Source organism: Dipodomys merriami, unplaced genomic scaffold (assembly GCF_024711535.1).
Source record: "Dipodomys merriami isolate MVZ:Mamm:240054 unplaced genomic scaffold, mDipMer1.0.p SCAF_16, whole genome shotgun sequence".
Lineage (NCBI taxonomy): Eukaryota > Metazoa > Chordata > Mammalia > Rodentia > Heteromyidae > Dipodomys > Dipodomys merriami.
The window spans coordinates 33,497,977-33,513,326 of record NW_027202937.1 but is presented as its reverse complement, the minus strand read 5'-3'; the positions used below and the strand labels follow the sequence as shown (position 1 = coordinate 33,513,326).

The 15,350-nt window shown below is 39.6% G+C and overlaps 1 protein-coding gene across 1 annotated transcript in view; it reads left to right on the top strand.

Moving 5' to 3' along the window:
• Positions 1-15,350, top strand: part of Nqo2 (N-ribosyldihydronicotinamide:quinone dehydrogenase 2) — a 102,227-nt gene that overhangs the window by 2,222 nt on the left and 84,655 nt on the right. The window lies entirely within an intron of this gene.

Genomic DNA, 15,350 nt, shown 5'->3' with positions numbered 1-15,350 from the left:
TTTATTATTTATTTATTATTTTCTATTTTTGGCTGAAGAATATTTGTAATAATATTGAATGACTATATAAATATTGTTTGAATTTTTAATTCATTAATTGATAGGTATTTGGGCTGTTTTGGCTACTTGTCTATTATGAATAATGCTGTTATGAATATTCATGTATCGACATTATCTCGGGTACAGACGTAGGAATAGAATTTCTGGGTCATGGGATAACTATATTTAGAGTTTTGGTGAAGTACTAAATTATTTCACACAGCTACTTCGAGACTGGACATTCCCACCAGCAATGTATGAGAATTTCAACTTTCCCATCGTGGTCTGCCTGGCTTCTTTTAGCTATTCTAATGGGTGTAGTGGTACCTCCACACAGTTATGAGTAGTATTTCCTTGACAAGTAATGATGTTGAGAATTAAAGATGTTGTGCTAAAACTGAGGTGTTTATTAAAAATGATTTTACCTGATTTTATTTTATTTGTTTAGGCAGTGCTAGGATTTGAACTCAACTGGGTAAGTTCTCTATCAGCTGAATCATGCTCTCACGTATTTTTTTACTTTCTATTTTGGAGAGGGTCTCACATCATAGTTTTCGTGAGGGCTGGCCTTGGGCCTCCCTCCTACATAGCTGAGGTCACAGTGTACCACCATACCTGGCTTATTTTTTCAGAGATGTCTAGGCTAACTTTTTTCCTGGGCAGGCTTCAAACTTCAATCTTCTTGATTTTTGCCTTCTAAGTAATAAGTCTGAGCCTCTTCATCCAGCCTTACCTGCTTTTTAATTGGTTATTAGTCAATGGGTGTATTTTTTCAATTGTTGAGTTGTAGAACACCAACTGTTTTAAATACTGTGAATTTTGGTTTCCCCACCCTGAGTGCACCCTGTAACATATCTGATGACTCTGAAACCATCTCTGTGTCAGGGAAATGAATGGATAGATCTTTCTGAGTCATGCACTTGAGCCATTTCCTCCTAGAGATGTGTTTCTATCCCCACTCCCTTTATCTGTAAAGGTAACTTCTACTGCTTTCATTTCTCTCATTCAAACCAAGCTACTAGGCTTGGTTAGAAGGGGAAACAAGAAAGGCTTGGTTTGTCAATTGCAAACCTTTCTCAAGGCTAACCAGTTCCACAGACTGAAAATATCCTTCATTAGGGGTTAGGTTTCATTTGCTTCTGTTTGATCAGGGAGTGACCTGTTCCAGTGCTGATTAGTGATGGTCAAAGATCAAATGATCTTTGATCATTTGAACCATGTCGATGCCTCTGCTTCACTTACACCAAATAGCATATTTTTGCTAATAACATGATACCACAAACTTGGTTAGTTTTAAAGAAAAGGTTTATTGGTTCTGCTCTCAGGTTGAGGGACCATTTATGGCGATGACTTCTTGCTAGCAGAGAACCAAATTGGCAGAAAGTATCACTGTAATATGAAACAGGGAACCAGAAAGCAACTTGACAAAAATTGGCTTGATAGCATATCTAGTCTCAAGAAAATCTATAAAACAATGGATTATCATAATTAATTCATGGGGAAAGAGTACTAGCCTCCTCTCTTAATATCTTACAATAAAAATTACATTTCATCCTGAGTCCCTTGTATTTCTGCTGATTTTTTTAGGCTTTTACTCAGAATAAAGCTGAGTTTTATTGAATTAGATATATTTAATTACCTGTTTATGATAAGAGGCAGTTAGCCATGAGTAGTTAGTATGAGGAACATGTAAAGGGAACTTAAAATGGAAGATGAGCTCACAAGGCTTTAGAGAAAGTTTTATAACTAAGCTTTCTGTAGACTGGGCCTGGAGATGAGAATTTCTCACAGGTAATCTTGTAAGAGGCAACTTCAAAGCTGATATTGCTGGACCTATCAATTGACTAAAAGTTAGATACTCATCATGCCCTGCTTTCATGTGTCCTTTTTAATCTAAGCCATTTCCTGCTGCCATCATTTAGTAGTTACCTGGGTTTCCAGAAAGACCAGATTCACCAGTAAGCATCTCGTGACAAAAGACGAACTGCTGCTCAGGTAGAGCCATTTCTGTACCTTGTGGCAAAAGGCAAAACTACCCTCCCCTCAAATAGAAGAAATAACAATGTCTCTGGACCTTCTCCAGGGACTTAACTAATGGTCAACCAGAGCTCATATCTGTGACCTGGGATGATTTTAATTATGCATACCTTTCTCAATCTCTGCCCCTCATTTTTCCTGTTTAACCTGAAGCCAAAGCCTATACTCCCTGAAGATGGCTGGAGATGTGCTGTCTTCCCATAGCTTCTCTGCCCTTCACAATATCTCTTTAATTGGCATATGAAGGCAAATGGCTAGACCTAATGTGGTACTCTTGGACCTTGGGCCTGCAGTCTAAAACTCAGTTCAATCTCAGTAAGTACTCAAACCCCTAAGATTAATGATAACTCACTAATGACATTCAGTCTATTGAAAGTGTACTTATATTTAAACTCTTTGCTGCCACAAATTAAGTAAAAGCAGAAGATAAATCTGATGTCTCTGTGTTCTAAACCATTCACTCCAAAGTCACTTTGCGGTCACTATGGTCCAGGAAAGACAGGTGATTGATAATATCTTTATGACAAAGGACTAAAACTATCCCTAAGAACAGCAGGGCTTGCAGGACAGGTGAGCCCAAAGTGAAGATAATTACCTATAAAAATCAGGCTGTGCCCTGGAGCCAGAGAAATCACCTCTTGGAAATCAGATTACTTCCTTCTGTGATGACAGCGATAACAATTTTCCCTAGAAAACCAAAACTGAGATACAGACCAACAAGGCTACATATGTATCTAGGACTCTTACATTATGTACACACTTCTACCCCTTATTCTTCCTGTATCCAAACCTAATGTTCATGTCTGTTCCCTCAAGATGGCTGAAGATAGTATGAATGTCATTGTCTCTGTCATGACAGTGCCACGTAATCTCCTTTCTCTGCTATATTTCAAACCTAAAAAACTTTTCTATCACTTTTCCAACATTCAAGTATTGCCTAAATTCCACTCAGTGGACACAAAGAAAAGGAGTGAGGTTGATTAGCTGTGTTGACTTTCCAGTGACATTTATGTTAGCCTTTTCTGTGCATGTGCCAGTATTTGGGCTGGAACTCAGAGCCTTGTGATCCCACTTGGCTTTTTACTTAGAGGCTGGTGCTTTACCACTTGAGCCACACTTCTACTTCCAGCTTTTTGCTGGTTAACTGGTGATAAGAATATCATAGACTTTTCTGCCTGAGCTGGTATTGAACTATGATCCTCAGATCTTAGCTTCCTGAGTAGCTAGGATTACAGGTATGAGGTACCCATGTCCAGCTATCAGTCTTTTGAATGACCTCTTTATAACTGTAGTTAAGCAGACATCTACTTTAATTCTACTAAATTGAATGCCCTATATACTTATGACTGAAAATGTGTAGCTCTGAACTTTATGTAAATATACAAAAGTTTACAGTTAAAGTATATTAAGTTAATACATGTTATCTTTAATATGCATTGCATCTGAACAGTCAGTATACAAAATGGTCAAGAATACTTGTGTTATTTTTGAGGAATTAATCAGTATCATTCAGATGAGAAAAAAAAACCTTACTATTTCAAGCCTAGATTCTATCTATCTTTTTCTAAATAACTTTTGCTGTGTATTTGATATGAACGTTTACATCAGGAAATAAGTTTATTTCTAACCCTAAACTGATAAGTAGTCTAAAGATTTAATTTTTGTAAATGGTGTACAGACATTCTCCTTCTGGGTCAAAAGTAAAAGCTAATTTAATATATAAAAAAGATTTCTGTATTGCTGTGATACTTATTGCTTCTGGTTCCTTTTTGTTTTAAATATACTTATGTTTTCAAGTATGGAAGCCTTCTAAGTGCCCCTACCTGGGATATTCCAAACTAAAATTGTGAGTAGCATAGCTATCTTCAGGCTTATAATCATGTGCTCCTAATTGTATTATGATGGTCATCTCTAAGGAAAGATAACTAGACATGCCTAACCATACCTCTGCAAGCTATGCCATTTAAATAATTAGAAGGATTGTCTATTAGTCACCTAGAAAATGTATCAGTAACAGGTTCATTCTACTTTATTAAAGACTTTTTCATCTATTCTTAAAAGGCAAAATTGAATTATTTATGCTTAAAATAATGTATTATTGACAAGGTTTTTTTTTCATTCTTTCCACTGAAAATTTAAGTGTATCTTTGAAAAGATGAAAAGGACAGCTGATGGTCCTAACATAATGTGTCAATCATAATTATTATTCTAAAATTCTGTATGCCATAGGAAAAAAACTAGACATTTTATCAGTTGCTGAACTTCTAAAAATTATAATTGTGGCTATTCTAGTCATTTGTCTTTAGAGTTTTTATCTTTCTTTCAAGTATTTACAATCAAAGTCATGGGAAATGACTCTAATAAGTACTTACTGGTTAAACATATTTATTTTTCTTTAAATACTTGTGTTGGTTTTGCTTTGTATTCACTTGTAAAACTGTATACTTATGATGTATTGATATTCTATAGAATTACCCCTTGTAACAAAGCAACCTGAGAAATATCTGTGTATATATGGGGAGGGGAAGAGAGAGAGAGAGAGAGAGAGAGAGAGAGAGAGAGAGAGAGAGAGAGAGAGAGAGAGAGAGAGAGAGAGAGAGAGAGAGAGAGATGAGGGTGGTTTAAAGAGGACATAAAGGCAGAAAATGAGCTATGAATAGAAAGGCCCTGAAGGGCTGGGAAGGTGGCTCAGCGGTAGAGCGCTTGCCTTGCATGCATGAGGCCCTGGGTTCGATTCCTCAGCACCACATAAGCAAAAAGAAAAAAGCCAGAAGTGGTGCTGTGGCTCAAGTGGTAGAGCGCTAGCCTTGAGCTGAAGAGCTGAGGGACAGTGCCCAGGCCCAGAGTTCAGGACCCATGACCACACCCCCCCCCCAAAAAAAAAGAAAAAGAAAGGGCCTGACTACAGTCCATCATCCATCTATATGTTGGTGTGGGAAAGATCTCTCACAGCCATCATCAGAGGATCAGAGGATAGAGGTGATGGTGGTGATAGTTGTGATAGTAGCAGCAGAGATAGTTAATGGAAGCTAAATTACCCTTCAGAATCCTTGGAGTTAGACCCCTATGGATACCATAGTCGATGATGCTCAAGTCCCTTGCACAGAATAACAATAGCATTTTCATATAACCTATTCACATTTTCTTTTTTTATTTTTTTATCATAAAGATACTGTACAGAGAGGTTACAGTTACATGAGTAAGGTAATGAGTACATTTCCTATCAAGCATTGTTACTCCTTCTTTTGTTTTTCCTCTACTATCCCTTCCCTCAACACCCCCCCCCCATCTCCTCCCTCCCTCCTACCCTCCCAAGTTGTAAAGTTTGCTTTCAACATAGCGTCTGAGGCTGGCGCCAGTGACTCACGCCTGTAATCCTAGCTACTCAGGAGGCTGAGATCTGAGGATCGTGGTTTAAAGCCAGTCCGGACAGGAAAGTCCATGAAACTCTTATCTCCAATAAACCACCAGAAAACCAGAAGTGGAGCCGCAGCTCAAGTGATAGAGTGCTAGCCTTGAGCTGAAGAGCTGAGGCACAGCACTCAGGCCCAGAGTTCAAGCCTCACAACCAACAAAAAAACAACAACATAGTGTCTTATTATACATCTCATTATTATAATGAGTCAACCTGTATCCTTGTTTCATCATTTTGTTATTTCCCTTCCCCTCCCCAAATTATAAATATGTATATACAAGATGCAGGGCACCAGAATCAAATACAGTGACAACAGGGGTTACACCATAGGGGTAAGAACATAGAAAAGAAACAACAACAACAACAACAAAACCACATAGTACATTAAAAACAACAGCAACAAAGAAATAACCTCTTGTACCCATATCATTTCCCTTAGCATCATTTTATATGGTTATATGTACATAGTTTTTGACCTTTTCTGCTTGTCTGGTAGAATTATCCTAGATGTATACTAGTTATTGCAAATAAGGGAAACCATGGGACCTATGTTTCTTTGGGCCTGGCTTACTTCACTTAATATAATTTTTCCAAGTCTTTCAATTTCCTAACAAATGGGGCGTATAATTCTTTCTGATGGACACATTTTCTTTTATACTTTAAATCATTTCTAGATGACTTACAATGCCTAGTATGACATAAATGATATGTAAATATTTGCTATCATATATTATTTAAGGAATAATGCAAGCAAAAGTCTATGTTCAGCATAGGTATAATTCCAATCTCTCTCTCTCTCTCTCTCTCTCTCTCTCTCTCTCTCACACACACACACACACACACACACTTTTTTGCAGGTCCTGAGGCCTGAACTCTGGACCTGAGTGCTGTCCCTGAGCCGCTTCTCTCTCTCTTTTTTTTTACATTAAAAAATTGTATTGTCAAAGTGATATACAGAGGGGTTACTGTTATATAGTAAGGTATTGAGTACATTTCTTTTTTTAAATTTTATTTGTGAGTACATTTCTTGCCAGATTTGTTACCCCTCCCTCATTTTCCTCCTACTTTCCCTCCCCTCACCCTTCCCCCTCCCTGAGCTGCTTTTGTCAGGGCTAGTGCTCTATCACTTGAGTCACAACACCACTTCCAGCTTTTTCTGAGTAGTTTGTTGAAGATAAGCGCCTCATAGACTTTCCTGTCTAGGCTGGCTTTGAACTATGATCCTCAGATCTCAGCCTCCCAAATAGCTAGGACTACAGATGTGAGCCACCAGCACCTGGCTATATTTTTAAAGAATATTTTCAATCTACAGTTGGCAGAACTCCAGTTGAAGGAACTCAGATGCAGAAAGATGACTGTACATCAAAATCAGAGATAAATCCCTTGAGCATTTAATTTCATTCAAGGTTCTTGGAAATTGGCTTGCATCCCTTGCCTCCACCCACTAGATTCAAGAAGTACCCCCATTTGATTAGAACAACCAAAAATACCTCGCGGCATTGCCAAATGTTCTCTAAGGGGACACAGTCACCACCAGGTGAGAACTACTAGTCTAGCAATTTCTCAGACATCCCTAACACTGAACTATGATTTAAATATTGAGTCTCCATCAGAATGAAAGTTGCACCTCAGTCTTGCATCCACCTCCAGTCCAAAGCATTCTTCCAGTGAGATGGGAGGAACAGCCCCAAGAAGATCATCAACTGGGGTCTGTGGGTTCACTCTGGGAGACTGTCTCCACCCCTCTAATAATTCTGGAAAAATGCGTATATATCCACCTTTTCTGGGACACAACCCCATAGTCATATTCTACAAATAACCCATTTTACAGAAAGTTCATGTACATGACTATATTTCCTTTGTGTGTATGTGTGTGCACATGCATGTACGCATGCATGCATATGCTTACCACTACTAGCACTTGAACTCAAGGCCTCAAGCTCTCCCTTAGCTTTTTCACTTTAGGCTGACTCTCTACCACTTGAGCCACACTTCCACTTCTGGCTTTTTGCTGGTTCATTGGAGCTAAAAGTCTCTCCATGCAGGGCTCCAGTGGCTTATAGCTGTAATCCTAGCTATTCAGGAAACTGAGATCTAAGGATTGGGGTTCAAAGACAGTTTTGGTAGAAAAGACTCTTATTTCCAATTAACCACCAAAAAGTAGAAGTAGAGCTGTGGTTCAACTGCTAGAGGACTAGACTTGAGAGGGAAAAAAAAAAAGCCCAGGGACAGTGCCTCGGCACTAAATTCAAGCTATAGTACCCACACACTAAAAAAGAGTTTTTTCAGATTTGCCTGCCCAAGCCAGCTTTGAATCTTGATCCTCAAATTTCAGCCTCCTAAGTAGTAAGAATTACAGGGCTACCTTTCCATTTTAAGTATAAATTTAACAAAACTTTAAAATGGCTTAGTTTCGTCTCTTCTGTGGGAATTGTGATATCAAGTTATTGAGGTTACTGACTTTGACTTGTGCCTGCACATATCCAGTGCGTGAGTGGAGCAGAATGAGAAGGACTGGGATTCTCTGTCTTCATATTGTACCTGTCCTCTTTGCCGCCTTCATTTTGGGGTCAGATTCTATTCAGCTTTGTGTAGACATGCTGGTCATTTAAGACCTGTTTTTCCAGAACTATAACAGAGGGTCAACTTGACTTAGATTTATCCTGTTTCAAGGCTACATGTATCAGCTGCTATGACCAGAAATGCCAGACCATAAAAGGAGTGAAAAAAGATAGCTCCTGGAAATTCCCCATTTATTCCTCCAAGCTAGCCCCTTTCTCTTATTCCTATCCTGTCTCTGTGACTAAACTTCCTGACATGAAGAATCTGATTTGTGATTAGAGTTCTTGTTTCTGTGTTTTGGAGAATAGAGCTTGTGGGAGATGAAAAAATAAATTGTCCATAATTCTATTATAACAGATAATTACAAACTGCTTTTGCTAAAAGCTTTGACTCCTTCCTTGGGCCCACAGGAAGCCGGATAATAGTTTGGCCTCCCTATCTCTGTTTTCCATCTGTCTTTGCTCTAAGCCAGTCTCTTCTACAGCTGCCTTGGAATCCAGGAAGGACAGCACTGGTAGATGAACATCTTGTGATTGGAATTGAGGCTCTCCAGGCAGCAATAACTCTCTTGTCCTTGCCAGTCCCAAGATGATCAACCAGGCCACACTGTGTCCACACTTTGACCAGGACTGTTTACTTAATATACATATTTTACCCTCTGTCCAAGTTCTTCCTCTATTTTAACCTAATGTCAATGCCTATACCGCAAAGATGTACTCAACTGCTTACTTTGCCTCTTTCCATGGTATGTCTGTGCTGTGTAACAAATCTCCATTCTCTGTGCTTTAGCATACTTTTCTCTTTATTTGACATATTAGAATGATTGGCTGGATATGCTAACTGGAAACCATGGAGTTGGGCCTCTAGCCTAGAACTCTAGTTATAGGATTCCCTGTAGTCATACTCCCCCCCCCCACATGTACACACACCCATGTGCGTGCACACACACACACACATACACACACATACACACACACACACACACACACACACACACACACACAAAGAATAGGGTAACAATCTGAATAGACAAAGGAATGAACTGGAATTTCATTCTTTACATTTTGACTGCTTTTCATCCCTTTTTGTCACCGACATGTAGCTTCTCTTGCCTTTCTTCTTCCCTCTCTCATTACACCTCTCTCTCTCTCTCTCTCTCTCTCTCTCTCTCTCTCTCTCTCTCTCTCTCATATACACTTACACACACATACACATACACACACAACAGTGTGCCTCCTCCAGGCCAGTTCAAACTGAAAGTCAGAAAGAGATGGATGCACAAAAACAAGAATGACTCTCTTTCCCCTTCTTCTTGTTACTCTGGCTCCCCTCTAAAGTTCTGCAGATGACTAGGACTTTAAACAGCATGAACTTTCCTGATACATTCATCTGAAAAGGTAATTTCAGTACAATACAAAGCAGCTAGGCTTTCAGTATCATAAAGTCACTATAGTGTGGAAGCTTTGATTGACTTTTTCTTTCACAGGTGAACAAAGGTAATTACTTCAGTGTCTTCATTGGATTAGTGACAGGGTGAATGTGGAAACAAGTATTCTGGTTCCAAGTACATGACATTATGCTCTTCTTAGGAGCTAAGGAGGCCTGAGAATCCCTGCTCCATACCTCTTCCCATACACACCCCGTATATAAGGTTACTCAGAGAGTCTGTGCAGGACTTGCCTTATGTGTTGAGGTGAGAAATGAAATTAGATGCTTTTAAGTCCCAATATGGAGTTCCAAACCTATGGGAGACCACAGGTCCAACACCCACGTGCAGAAAGGGCCAGAGGAGGAGCCTCTGTGATTTCCTGTGACAACAATGGTGGTGAGGCCAGATGGGTAGAGGAAATGAACTGAAGAATGTGTTGATAGGCCACTGGCACAGCCAACTACCATGTGCAGAGAAGTAGGAGATAGGATTGCCTGGAGGGGAACTGGTGTAGGTTAAGAGACAGGAGAAAGCAGGTTTTCAAGCTTCCATCTATGCTGCTGGATAAATTTCTACTTAGAGTGGACCATGAACCCCTGGGAGGGTTACATGAAGAAGACAGCTCTCAGAAAGGAAGGAATATCTGGGCACAAAATGTGTTTTCAAGGAAAATATTTACTTCTAGAATGGATATCTCTGACAGAACTCATGCTTTGCTTGAAGAGATGATCAACTATCTGTCATAATGACAGAGTTAATGAGCAAACCAACTTTGAAATCTCTGGGCTCAATGGATAAGACAGTGATGGAATGTTGGAGTATCCTAGGTGTCAGGTCAAAGGTGAATACTTGTCCTAAGGTGAATTTGAGCCAAGCCTCCAATGTACTTTTTCACCATAAGAATCTGTGATGTTAGAATACTGATTGCACCTTTAATCAAATGTCCCTACTCCAGGGTCTGAATCATAGACTGTCATTTGCTTTGCTTTGCTAGTAAATTCTTTTTTTCTCCCCTAACAGTATCACAAATACAGTACAAAAGGGTCAAACAAAGACCTCCCCTTTGAAGACCTCAGTTAACAGTTTTTGGAGGTGACTTCTCAGGGATGAGCAGGTTTTAACATGCTTACCTCACAGCCAGAAACCAGAGAGAAAGGAAAGGGCTAACAATTCACTATCCCCCAATGACTTAAAAACCTACCATTAGACTCCACCTCTTAAATACAATAGCGTCTTCCTAGGAATTAAGCCTTAAATACACAGGTCTTTGTGTAACATTCATTCAATACTCAAAGTATAGAATATCGATTATTTATAAGCTTATTTTTATGTTTTTATGGCTTGATGCACACAAGACCTTTTTGTTTTAGAAATGTTTATGAAGGTAATAAGCTATCTCTAAAGTGTCTTATGAGAGTTTGACTATAATTTTTAGCAATAAAATCATCTAATGGTGGAAGATTTTCCAAATGGATATTTTCAAAATGATAATTCTACACTCTTTCAAAAAAGCAAGTGGTTTTCAGTTTTGATGTTTCATCTTTTTGTGTTATATGTGGGCAAGATACACTTTTTCTTGTGAGGACAATCAGTTATAGTTTTACAAAACCATTTACTGGATAATTTGCTAACAGTCACACAGGAAAGCTTAGCATATAGGAATGTCTGCTTTTGTAAATAGAAGAAAAGATATATTTATAATTAATCCACATCCTTTTTAATTTTATTTTGTCCTGGTGCTTGAACTCAGCGCTTGAACACTACCCTTAAGTTTTTAGCTTTAGTGCTCTACCAGTTGAGCCATAGTTCCACTTCCAGGTTTTTTGTGGTCAGTCTCGAGGCCCTATTTAGGCCAGGACCAGCCTAGCCACTATTAATGCCATGCCACGTGTGTCTCCATGACCATGTCCTGTGTCCTTGTCTCCTGACTTGTCTGGTTATTCAGTTCAGCCCTCTATTCGAGCTGAATTGGACTGATGGTTTCTGGATCTCAGACATCCTTGTTTGAAATTCACATTGCAGAGATATCAGCACTTTTACAAGATCACTGTCTTGGGAAGACACAGCCAACTTTCTTTTGGCTTGCTTCTAGATGAGCTCTGAACCAAACCATGGGTTTCCTTGTGATCTGTGATGTTGTTCTGCGGAAGCTAAATTGCTATTTCAACTTGAAATGATATGAATCATTTTGTGATGAGCTGATTAAATTCAATACAACTCTACTAATGTGTATATTTATATCCCCTAAGATGGGTCAGGGGAAGGTGTAAATTTGTCACTTAAACATATGGTCATCTAGCAACATTTTAGTTATCTTGTTTTGATAGTACTACCCAAGAATGGATATAATGGTCAGAATTGGCCTTACAGCCAGAGTCTTTTGACATAGGTGACTACTGTTTATTACTGTTTCTTGCATTCTTTCGGATCTAGACACTCTCTAGATTTTTTGTTGCTGTTTTTGACTATATTTTCTTTTTTTGTTTGTTTGTCAGTCATGGGGCTTGAACTCTGGGCCTGAGTGCTGTCCCTCAGCTCTTCAGCTCGAGGCAAGTGCTCTACCACTTGAGCTATGGCGCCACTTCCTTTGTTGCTGTTTATTGCTTTTTTTTTTGTTTTTATTGTTCTTGGCACTTGAACTCAAGGCCGGGGCACTGTCCCAGAGGTGTTTTTTCTCAAGGCTAGTGCTCTACCACTTTGAGCCACAGCTCCACTTCCAGTTTTTTGGCTGTTAATTGGAGATAAGAGTCTCACAGACTTTCCTGTCTGGGTTGGCTTCAAACTATCCTCAGCCTCCTGAGTAGCTAGGATTATAGGCATGTGCCATCAGCACCTGGAACTTTCTAGTTTTGTTTGTTTGTTTGTTTTGCCAGTCGTGAGGCCTGAACTCTTGGCCTGGGTGCTGTTTCTCAGCTCTTCAGCTCAAGGCTAGCGTACTATCACTTGAGCCACAGCACCACTTCCAGCATTTTCTGCTTATGTGGTGCTAAGAAATCGAACCCAGGGCCTTATGCATGCAAGGCAAGCACTCTACCACTGAGCCACCTTCCCAGCCCACTTTCTAGTTTTTGACCCAGTTATTCATCTGGAAAATTGGATCGAATTTAACATTTAAGTATATGATAGAAGGAATGTATCTAAGTACTTTTTGCTACTCTTCTCATTCCTTGTTGTTCCAGTAATTTTCAACTTGAGTTCCAAATTCAGTTAGAATCTGGCTTATTACTACTTTTTATTACTAGTTCATTACGATTTTTTTTTTGTATATGCCAGTCCCAGCCCTGAACTCAGGGTCTGAATGCCGTCCCTGTGCTTTTGTGCCCAAGGCTAGCTAGCACTCTACCACTTTAACCACAGCTCCACTCCAAGATTTTTGGTTGTTAAGAGATGATAATCTCACAGACTTTCCTGCCCTTGCTAACTTTGAACTGTGAGTCACAGATCTCAGCCTCTTATGGGCATGAGCCACCAGCACTTGGCTTTATTATTATTATTATTATTATTATTATTATTATTTTCAAATTTCCCTGCTAATGTAGCTGTTCTGTCTCAATGCTGCTTAGCACCAGTGCAGTCCGTTGAAATTCACATCAACCAGAGATGAAAGTGAGACTATCTCCAATTTAAACAGCTCGTAATGGAACTGTGTGACTCAAGTGGCAGAGTGTCAGCCTTGAGCAAAAAAGCTAAGAGACAGTGCTGAAGCCATGAGTTCAAGCACCAGTACCAGCATGCGCGTGTGCGCATGCACGCACGCGCGCACACACATACACACACACACACTCACTCAATAAAGTTTAAATTAAAATGTTTACATTACTCTAAATATGAAAACATGCTCTTTTTTTCTTTTTTGTTGGTCATGGGGCTTGAACTTGGGGCCTGGTCCCTGACCCTGAACTCATATTTGCTCAAGGATAGTGCTTTACCACTAAGCCACAGAGCCAGTTCTGGTCTCTGATGGTTAATTGGAGATACGAATCTCAGAGACTTCCCTGCCAGGGCTGGCTTTGAACCATGATCCTCAGGTCTCAGCCCCCTGAGAAGCTAGGATTATAGGCATGAGCCACCAATGCCCAGTTAGCATGCTCTTAAAAGAGAAATGTGGGCCATTCATTCACTTCAGCCTACTCAGTACTAGGATTGCAGATGTGTACTCCCATGCCTAGCTCTAGAGGAACCATTTCATTACTTCTCTTCAGCATATCTGAATTCCACTCTCAGGTTATTCCTAAGTAGAATGAGAACTTGAACACAAGTACTGTGATATTACAAAAAGCAAAACAGCTTTTAAGTGACTAAAAGATGAGTAGCATATACAGTGTAGATACTCTGTGCAAATGAATGATGTCAACAAATACATGGAAATTGGCTAGATCAGCTAAGTCCTTCTGAACTCTAATACTGGGAAGAGATTTGGTACTTCTTCCCCCAACAACCACGTGGCTGTATGTGGCTAATGCTGTGGGCTATGTATGAAGAACCACCATTATCAGGACCCATAGGAACAGAAAAGTTTAGTTCAAGGAGATAGAGGTACATGGTATTATGTAAATAGACTCCATTCTGCTATGGTGGTATTATATAGTGAAAATCTACAGCTGTTTATTTCACAATTTGATGTTATATTTAATTTTTGCAATAATTCTTTTTAGCAGTCAGGTCAAAGAGTACTGAATTTCCCTATCTTAAGAAATGAAATGGATAATTTTCATGAAATACTGTTGTTCAAAATTAATTCCAGGAAGCTGAAACATGTTATTCAAAGAAGGGGAGGTCAAAAGGTGGGAAGACAAACAAATGTAGGGTGGAGAATACTGTCATTATATTCAATGTACATATGTGAAACTGGAACCAGGAACTTGGGGGGATAAGTGGGACTGGGAAAGATGGGGAGAAGATGGAAGGGATGACATTGTTTTTTTGGGGGGGGCGGTCCGGTCGTGGGGCCTGAACTCTGGGCCTGGGCGCTGTCCCTCAGCTCTTCAGCTCAATGCTAGCGCTCTACCACTTGAGCCACAGCTCACTTCTGGCTTTTTTTTCTTTTTGCTGATGTGGTGCTGAGGAATCGAACCTAGGGCCTCAGGCATGCAGGGCAAGTACTCTACCACTGAGCCACCTTCCCAGCCCCTGACATTGTTTAAGATGTGTTGTCCTTATAAACTGACATGTTGGATTGAATTCCCTTTGTACAACTACTTAAAGATATTTACAAAATTATATTAAGGAAAACCAAAATACTGTTACCACCCATTACTGATACCAGTGTTATCTCTCACTAGGTAAAAACCAGAAGGGGCTAAAAGATAAGAAAATACCAGTATTACCTACAAGTTAGTTATTTTTAGTTTTGGTTCAGTTTTTGGCATTGGGGATCAAGCCCAGGGTCTCATAAATGATAAGTATGTGATCTACCACTGAGGTAGACACTGGCTGTAAGTCAGTTATATATAGTACATATTATAAAAAATGCCAACCAAAATCTCAATCTAACAAGTGCAACTACAGTTCAACTGCAGTGCAACTTGTAATTTCATTTGACTAAAGGACTTGTTATTCTGTTAGTTTTTCATTTTCAAAGAGTACATGTAGAAGTGTTAAGTCAAAAATAAACTACGTGAAATGCCAGTGGTTCATGCCTACAATCCTAGCTACTCAGAAGACTTTAAAGTATGAGAATCCAGGTTTGAAGCCAGCCTGGATGGACAAATTTGTGAGACTCTTATCTCCAACTAACTATCAAAAGCCAGAGGTAGCCAAGAGCCAGTGTCTCATGCCTGTAATCCTAGCTACTCATGAGGTTGAGATCTGAGCATCAGTCCTGGCTCAAAACCAGCTGAGAGGGAAGTCCACGAAACTCTTATCTCC